Consider the following 9,015-nt stretch of genomic DNA (forward strand, 5'->3'; position numbering starts at 1 on the left):
CGATTGATCCATCTCAGAAGTCGGATTCATCTTCAAGACTAAAGATCTCCCTTCAATTTTCTTCAAGAGTTTTGGGTTTTCTTTATGTTTTGTTAACTTCATTCTTTTGAGATGTTTTCTTTCACAATTATGAACTAAAACCCCTAAATACCTAAAGGGAATGAAACCTAAGACGGATCTTGTTATTATTATCTGAATTGTATGATAAATATTTGATTTGTTCTTAATTCTTGTTTTAATATTCCAGGATATTGATTCAAGTTTATGTGCTTATTCAGAGGAGCAAAAGTCCTTGTCTAAGTGTTAATTTGTCATAATTAAGCAGAGTTGATTGCACGCCTAGAGATAGGGTGACAAGATTTTCACGGATTAGAGTGAAACCTATTAAGGGAGTCTATAGATCGAGTTAATGCAACACTAGGGTGTTAATTAGAAAGAGATTTCAATTAATCAACCTAGGGTTAGACGTTATTATTCTCGAGAGAGATAATAATATAACTTAGGGATTTCTATGGATCAAGTCAAATGAATAAATCGTCTGATTCAGAGTCAAATAACAAGTGAAGTCTAGGTGGATTTTTCCTTGGGTATTGTCTTCATCAATCGAGTTTTCCCAAAAGCTTTTCCCCAATTTTCTCTTTGTGCACCCTTTGTTTAGTTAATTAGTTTAGATAAACAAATCCCTTAATTTTTAGGCTAAATAATAAAAAGAAAGTAATTACTAGTACTCTTGGTTCCTTTGGGTTCGACAATCCGGTCTTGCTAAAGCTATACTACTGTTCGATAGGTACACTTTCCTTCATCGTGATAATAGTTAGTTTCAAGAATGATTAATTATAAATTTTTTAAAACCTGTCGTGAATATTACGTATCGAATTTTTGGTGCCGTTGCCGAGGAACTAAGATATTAGGAACACTCGATTTTTATTACTTTAGCCATTTTACTTTTATTGCAATTTAAAATTTTATTTTCTTTTCTAATTTCTCATTTATTTTCTTCTGACAGGTTTTTCTAGTTTATGACTAGAAGAAACCCGTCAGGACCACTACTTTACGACAGTGAGATCAATCACACAGTTCGTAGAAACCGAAGAGAAATAAGGCGAAGCTTAAGATACACAGAGGAAGAGCAAGAGGATGGTACTTCAACCACAACCGAGGAGATGACTAAAAATCAGGAAAATCTGCTACCTCCTGCTATTGTTGCTAATCAGAATCCTGCTCCACGTACTATGTATGATTATGCTAAACCTCCTTTAACAGGAACTGAATCAAGCATAGTTAGGCCTGCTGTCGCTGCAAATAATTTTGAACTGAAACCTAACACAATTCAAATGATATAGCAATTTGTTTAGTTTGAAGGTTTGCAGGACGAGGATCCCAATGCTCACTTGGTAAATTTTCTGGAACTTTGTGGCACTTTTAAAATTAATGGCATTTCTGATGATGCCATTCACCTTTGGTTATTCCCTTTTTCATTGAGGAACAAAGCTAAACAGTGGTTGAACTCGTTACCATGAGGGTCAATCACTACTTGGGAACAAATGACCAAAACGTTTTTATTAAAATATTTTCCGCCGACTAAAACGACTAAATTACGTAATGATATCTCTTCTTTTGTGTAGATGGATTTAGAAACACTCTACGATGCATGGGAGAGATACAAGGATCTGTTGAGAAGGTGCCCTCAGCATGGGTTACCACTCTGGCTACAGGTTCAAATGTTTCACAATGGCCTGAATCCTTCGACTAGACAGATGATTGATGCAGCTGCTGGTGGAACTATCAATAATAAGACACCTGAGGATGCTTATGAATTTATAGAAGAGATGTCACTGAATAATTATCAGTGGCAAGTCATGAGGACAAAGCCAACGAAAATAGCCAGCGTTTTGAACATCGATTCGGTCACCATGCTCTCTAATCAGGTAGAACTTTTGAATAGAAAAATTGAAGGTTTTCTTGGTTCTTTACAGGTTCACCCAGTAATGCAATGCGAAGCAAGTGCAGGTAGATCAAGCAACTCAGAATACCCATCCTATGGCTACAACATGGAGAACGAGTAGTTAAATTATATGGGTAATAATCCTCGATCTCAAAATAATCCTTATACTAACACTTACAATGTAGGTTGGAGGAACCATCCAAATTTTTCAAGGGGAGGCCAAGGAAATCAAAGACCACCACCACCTCCAGGCTTCCAACAAACACCTTACCAACAAGAGAAAAAGCTGAACCTTAAGAAGATGCTAACAAAATTCATCTTAGTGTTAGAAACTCATTTTTAGAATACTGAGACAGCATTTAAGAATCAACAAGCGTCAATCCAAGGGCTCGAAACTCAGATAAGATAGCTTGCCAAATTAATATCTGAACGACCACAAGGTAGCCTGCCGAGTAACACTGAATCTAACCCAAGGAAACAACTCAACGCAATTACCATCCAATACAATGAAGGGTTAGTGGAACCTGAACCAGAACTGAGGCAAGGAGTTGTGGTAAGTAAAACCAGAAGTGAGGAAGACCACAGTCAGCAAACACCGGTAAGTAAAGAATACAAACCTCGTGTGCCATACCCCAATGCGATAAGGAAAGACCGCACAGACTAATAATTCAGTAAATTCCTTAAATTTTTAAAGAAGTTACATATTAACTTACCGTTTATTGAAGCTCTTTCGCAGATGCCAAACATAATCGAATTCTTAAAGGAGCTTTTAACAAATAAGCGGAAGTTGGATGAGGCATCGCATGTGGAGCTAAATGCAGTTTGCTCAGCCATACTATAGAATAAGCTGGCTAACAAATTAAATAACCCAGGGAGTTTTACGATTCCCTGTTTAATTGGTAGCTTAGATGTTAATAATGCTTTGGCTGATTTAGGGGCTAACATCAATGTCATGCCTTACAAAATGTTTAAGCAACTAGGTCTTAAGAAACCCAAAAAAACTAGGATGAGTATTCAATTAACCGATAAAACAATTAGATTTCCTAGGGGTATTATTAAAGATGTACTCATTAAAAATGAAAAATTTATATTCCCAGTTGATTTTGTTGTTCTAGACATAGAGGAGGATAGTAACATTCTTTTAATTTTAGGGAGGCCTTTTTTAGCAACTGCTAGAACAATAATTGATGTTGGCACAGGTGAACTCACACTTCGTGTGGGAGACAAAACAATCACCCTTCAAGCTCGTAATTCGAGTAACGTATAAAAAATTAAAGGTGGTTGTATAAATTATTCTACTAAAACTGACCATGTGGTGCAACCTACTTTGTAGGAAATAGGTTCGAAGAACATACATGAGCCATGTTCAAGCAACAACAAATGACCTATCTATGAAGAACGAAGGCTACAAATCGAGGAGTTAGATGAATGGTGGATACATAAACCGAGAACACACAATAAACCAAAACCACGCCATGACAAGCTAAATTTTCCCCCAAATCAACTTAAGGTTGGAGACAAAGTGCCAACTTAAGGTTGGAGACAAAGTGCTATTAGACACATCAGACCCTCGTATTACCACTTCTGAACCAAATGAAGAAATCCCTCTTACAGTACTTGTCTTAAATCTTATGTTGATAAAATTGATAGTAGGGATGAGAAGTGTAAACTCCTCGAACCACCATGACCACACAACAAGAGAGTAAGACGAGCTTAGACTATAAATAAGCGCTTCTCAGGAGGCAACCCGAGCACTAACAATATTGCTTTCTTTAAAGTTTTAGTTTTTAAATCTAATCACTAACTGAGTCCTTGAAACATAGGTTTTCTAATCCATATGGCCAGGCACACGGGCGTGCCATAGGCCGTGCTCACACCACAGGAGGAGACACGGCCGTGCGGTACGGACGTGTGGAAACAGGGAAAAATCTTCCCCTAACACGAGATGTGATAAGTTGCCACGACCGTGTGACGTGGCCGTGGGTGAGTCTGCTAAAACAACACGGGCGTGCCCACCACCCTTGCTCAAAACTGATAAAAAAACATGGGCATGGGAGAAGCAAACGAAATAGGACACGACCGTGCTACACAGCCTTATGCACTAACATGCCCAAAGAGCACGGGCGTGTGACAAATTTTAGACGCCCCCAAATTTAAAAATCACGAAACACACGGGCTAAAATTAGGGCACACGGGTGTGCCCCATGGCCATGTGCCCCAAAATCTATATAGCCACAACTTCTTCACACGCCCTCCCTGCCACGCCCGTGCACTGACAAGAGCACCACCCTCAACGACTCAAGCTTTTCCCTCTTGCGTTTGTTTACTACTTTCTCTCTATTCTCTTCAAATATTTTACTTATTTCATGATTTTTTTATTTTATTTTATTATTTTGAGTAAATATTCATAGTTATAATAATATTTATTCTCTTTGCTAGAAATTTGCCATTTTAGTCAATACATTATGCTACATTCATCCATTTTTTTTGTGTCTCCATAGATTTCATGCTTACCCACACCATATTTCATCTTATCAAACCCACATACATTCATTCACTAGATATTTCCGTTACCATTATTCTCGTAGTCATATTCATAATAATGACCTAATATATCTGCTTTGGTTGTTTTAGTATATTTTTCATCTAGTACGAGAGCTCCATGAAGTATTCTTATTCAGTTTTAAGCACGCTTGCATCCTTTTCATGCTATTCTTGGAAAGTATATAACTTCGACTTTGCATTGCAGGTATACAATGTCAACCTCATGTGGCAAGAAGACTGCCATCCCCGCTTCCAAGAAAAGGAAAGGAGCAGCGTCGTCCTCGGGTCCTACCACGGAGATCAGGAACCCCTTTATTCAGTTTCCTTAGGACCCCAAGAAGAACTCTTTCAGATACTTCAGGCCTGACCCTTAGGTGCGGGCCGCTGCATTGACTGGGCTGCACTTGAACAAGTCCAACTGGCTGACGCGGTCAGAGCCCTTCTGTCGACTGATCCATGGGAGCTCTTCTTTGGGATCATCGAGCCGACGTACCTTGAGCTCACACTGGAACTCTATTTGACTTTTCACTTCCAAACCATTATGATAGAGGTCGATGACCCTAGAACGGTCCAGTTCTGCCTTGGTGGTCTAGTGCACCAGTTAAGCGTACCAGAGTTCGAAATTGAGCTAGGGCTGTATACGGAAGAGTTCATGGACGACAACGAACTCGACACCCTTCATCGTCACATCCACTATTCATCGTCCAAATGCTGGAAGGACCTAGTCCCTGCCTCAGCCACCTACGACCCTAGCCACTCCAAGGCATCGGCTCTCCCTCTATCCTTGAGGTACCTACATGCCCTTTTGGCCCACACTTTGACAGGGAGATGAGAGAGCACTGGTATCGTCAACACTTACGTCGCCTACTTTCTATGGAGTATGGCGAATGGGCACATCTTCGACCTCGCCTATTTCATTGCCCTCGCCATTTGCCATCAAACAGAACGGCATAGGAAGGGAGTCATCTCTATTGGCCCCTATGTGACTCGATTGGCTCGGCACTTCAGGCTTCTCAACACAGTGGCACAATCATCCTCCCTCACTCTCATCGACCAGATGTCCCCATAGGGCATATCGAGCATGCTAATATGAGGATGATCGAAAAATGACGTGGAATATACCCTTCTCAGTACCGCCTCATCCAGTCCACTGAGAAGAAGGACCCAGAGGACATTACTGATGATGTTCCTCGACGTCATGAGGACCCACCGTCTCAGCCACCACCCATCCATTGTCCAGTTCATGCGGCGGCTTCATACTCTGACATCTCTGAGCACCTTACTCGATTTGAGCAGCAGTGTTTTCAGCACTTTGATCACATTGATGCTACTATTCATCAGATTTGTTAGCACCTTCACATCTCATCACCACCACCACCACCTCGTGAACCATCTGGCAATGACGATTTTTAAAGACTTTTTATTTTTTTTATTTTTATTTCCAATTTTATCTTTATTTATCTTCTTTAAGTACTTTTTATTTTTATTTTCCTTTAATATTATTTCAATTTTAGGTTTTATAATTTTTATTGAATTATTAATCTTTTCGGCTATTTCATTATGAGTAATTATGCTTCCTTATATTTCCTAAAGAGTTTTTGATTTTATCACAGTTATAGAGAGCTCCAAACCTCATCATCACTTAGGAACTAAGAACTCCACTGGAAAAGGTTCTCCATGACTGCCATGTCCTACTCGACCATGACCATAGCTACCACCTGAAATAATATTCTTTTAGCGTAGGACTTCTGGACTAACGAACCTCTACCACCACCGGAGTATCCTCCTCCAATCTCATCATTGCCTTGGCCGATTATTCTCCATAACTCCAATTCAAGGAATTCATTCATCATTCAGGAAGTTTCACTTCTCTCCCTATCTTATGATTATATATCTATATTTTTCAGTATATCTATCTTGGTACATTGAGGGCAATGTACATCTTAAGTGTGGGGGGCCTTTTATATCATTATTAGAAAAATCCTTGAATTTTGTCCTGTTCTTAAATAATCTTCTAATATCATTATTAGAATGAATTTTGATTAATTTATTATTTTTATTAATATGTCTTGAATTAAAACATAGGCATTTATGCATTGATGGTTTAAACTTGAAGGAATTAGAGAATCAAGCATGAAAAGTTAATTTTTAAGAATTAAAATTTTTTAGGTTGTTTCCTTAAGTTTAGATAATAAAAAGAAAGTAATTACTAGTACTCTTGGTTCCTTTGGGTTCGACAATCCAGTCTTGCTAAAGCTATGCTACAGTTCGATAGGTACACTTGCCTTCATCGAGATAATAGTTAGTTTCAAGAATGATTAATCATAAATTTTTTAAAACCTATCGTGAATATCATGTATCAGCAAGTCAGAGAGTTACACGGGGTTGAACACGGCCTCTAGCATGGGCGTGTCCCAGGGTCACACGAGCGTGTCCTTTGGACCCCACGGGCGTGTGAGCCCTGCACCTTGGAAAAATTTTGAAAAGTCGTAAAAAATTCTTAGAGGTCCCGATTAGTTCTCACTTGACTATAATGCTCGTATTGGACATCGAGGGTCCAATTAATGGACGTTATGAATAATCTCGGTTAATGAATATTGACTTGCATGAATTAATTGTAAAATGTTCTGAATGCTCCTGTAACACCCCTCACCCGTATCCAACACTTGGACAAAGTTCGAGGAGTTACCGGGCTTACACGTTCACAAACACACTAAATCGGGTCACCGAATTTCACCCAAAATTAAAACTTTTCATCACATGCATATCATCTCTTATATAGGCCTTTGAGGCTTAAAACATACATCGGGGCAGTTCGGGACAAAACCGAGGACATTCGGTAAACTTTGGGCATCTTGTTAAATTTCCTTGCTTTAGTGAGTCACACGCCCATGTGGGTGAGGCCATGTGGTCACACACGCCCGTGTGGCTTGGGACATGCTCGTGCCCTTAGCCCCTGTAACTTTCTGTTTATGAAATCAGCATACATTTGGGGGTACATGGATAAGACACACGCCCGTGTGTCTAGCTCGTGCTCGACACTGACTTAAAATTTTAGGTGTAGGGGACGCACGACCATACCATACGTCCATGGGGGCAATCCGTGTGTCACACACGGCCTAGACACACGCCAGTGTGTCTACCTGTGTGGACCTTGTTAGGCTATTTTCTAAGCCTTTAGTCACCCTCTGTAACACCCCGAACCCGAGACCATTGCCGGTGTCGGACACGAGGGGTTAACAAGCCAAGTTCACATGGTTTGCCCACCAATTTGACATTTCCAGTCAGGCTGGAAGACTGCATCACCGTCGCCTTAAAAATCATATCTCGAGTTTCACAACTCGGAAACTGGTTTCGTAAATTTTCCCTGAATTTAGACTCATATATCCATCCATGGATTTATTTCTAGAATTTTGGTCGGGCCAACTAGTACAGTTTATTAGTTAAAGTCACCCATGTTACAGGGATCGACTGCTCTGACCTTCGCGCGGTATAACTTGAATATCTCTCTGTACAGGGCTTTAATGCTGGTGCCGTTTCTTTCAAATGAAACTAGACTCAAAATGGAATCTGTACATATAAGGTATGTCGCCTAATTCTTTCTGGATAATTTATAGTAAATTTTAAAGTTGCGACAGGGAACCCAGAAACCATTCTGGCCCTGTCTCACAATAGCTTTAATATCTCTTAACCTGTAACTCCTATGACCATTTCGTTTCTTCCATAAGAAAATAGACTCATCAAGGTTCATTTACATAGCTTATTCACTATTTAATTCCATTCCTATGAATTTTGGTGATTTTTCACATTCACGCCACTGCAGCTGGCAGCATCTGTTTTAAGGTAGGTCTTACCTATTTGGTAGTCTCCATGAACCAACTAGTCTTGCCATACATAGGTTCATATATGATCATTTTAACCATGCCAATGGCTGATCATATGACCAACATTCCCATTTCCAATCCATAGCCACATCATGACACCGAATATATACATACAAACCACAATTAGTCTAAGTTCATGCTTCCCTTTTGAGCCATTTTCGCATGGCCGTACATACTTACATTACAACATATTTAACAAACAAGAGGTAGTCCTATACATGCCATCTCAAGTTCAACCAAAATTTATACCAAAATGGAGGCTTGATAGTGTGGATGACTTCGACTTCAACGATCCCGAATCCGATTGCTATCGAGCGAAATCTAGAAAACCGAGAGCCAAAGCGGAGTAAGCATTTTTATGCTTAGTAAGTCTCAAGGAATATAATCAACTCTAATTACAGCAATACATTCACATAGTTAAATGCATCATTTCATTAATGCACATTCACATAATCATACTTACTTCACCATCCCAACTCTTATGTTCATACACAAATAACGGCTTCATTAAGGCCGATAACTCGCTCCATCATAGGAGCGGATATTCATACGCCTTACTCCTAGCGCAGCAAAGCACACACGCACTTACCTTATCATTGGGAAATTTCACAAGTGCATTAGCTGAAATTTTCCAGCAAGCTC

At 39.6% G+C, this 9,015-nt stretch overlaps 1 non-coding gene across 1 annotated transcript; it reads right to left on the reverse strand.

The window, feature by feature from the left end:
- Window positions 1–1,592: 1,592 nt before the first annotated feature.
- On the reverse strand, window positions 1,593–1,699 carry LOC128285030 (small nucleolar RNA R71). The gene has a single exon (XR_008275446.1). It is a non-coding gene; the product is annotated as a small nucleolar RNA R71 (small nucleolar RNA).
- Window positions 1,700–9,015: the final 7,316 nt, after the last annotated feature.

The sequence above is a fragment of the Gossypium arboreum genome, chromosome 11 (genome assembly GCF_025698485.1).
Source record: "Gossypium arboreum isolate Shixiya-1 chromosome 11, ASM2569848v2, whole genome shotgun sequence".
NCBI classification, from domain to species: Eukaryota; Viridiplantae; Streptophyta; class Magnoliopsida; order Malvales; family Malvaceae; genus Gossypium; species Gossypium arboreum.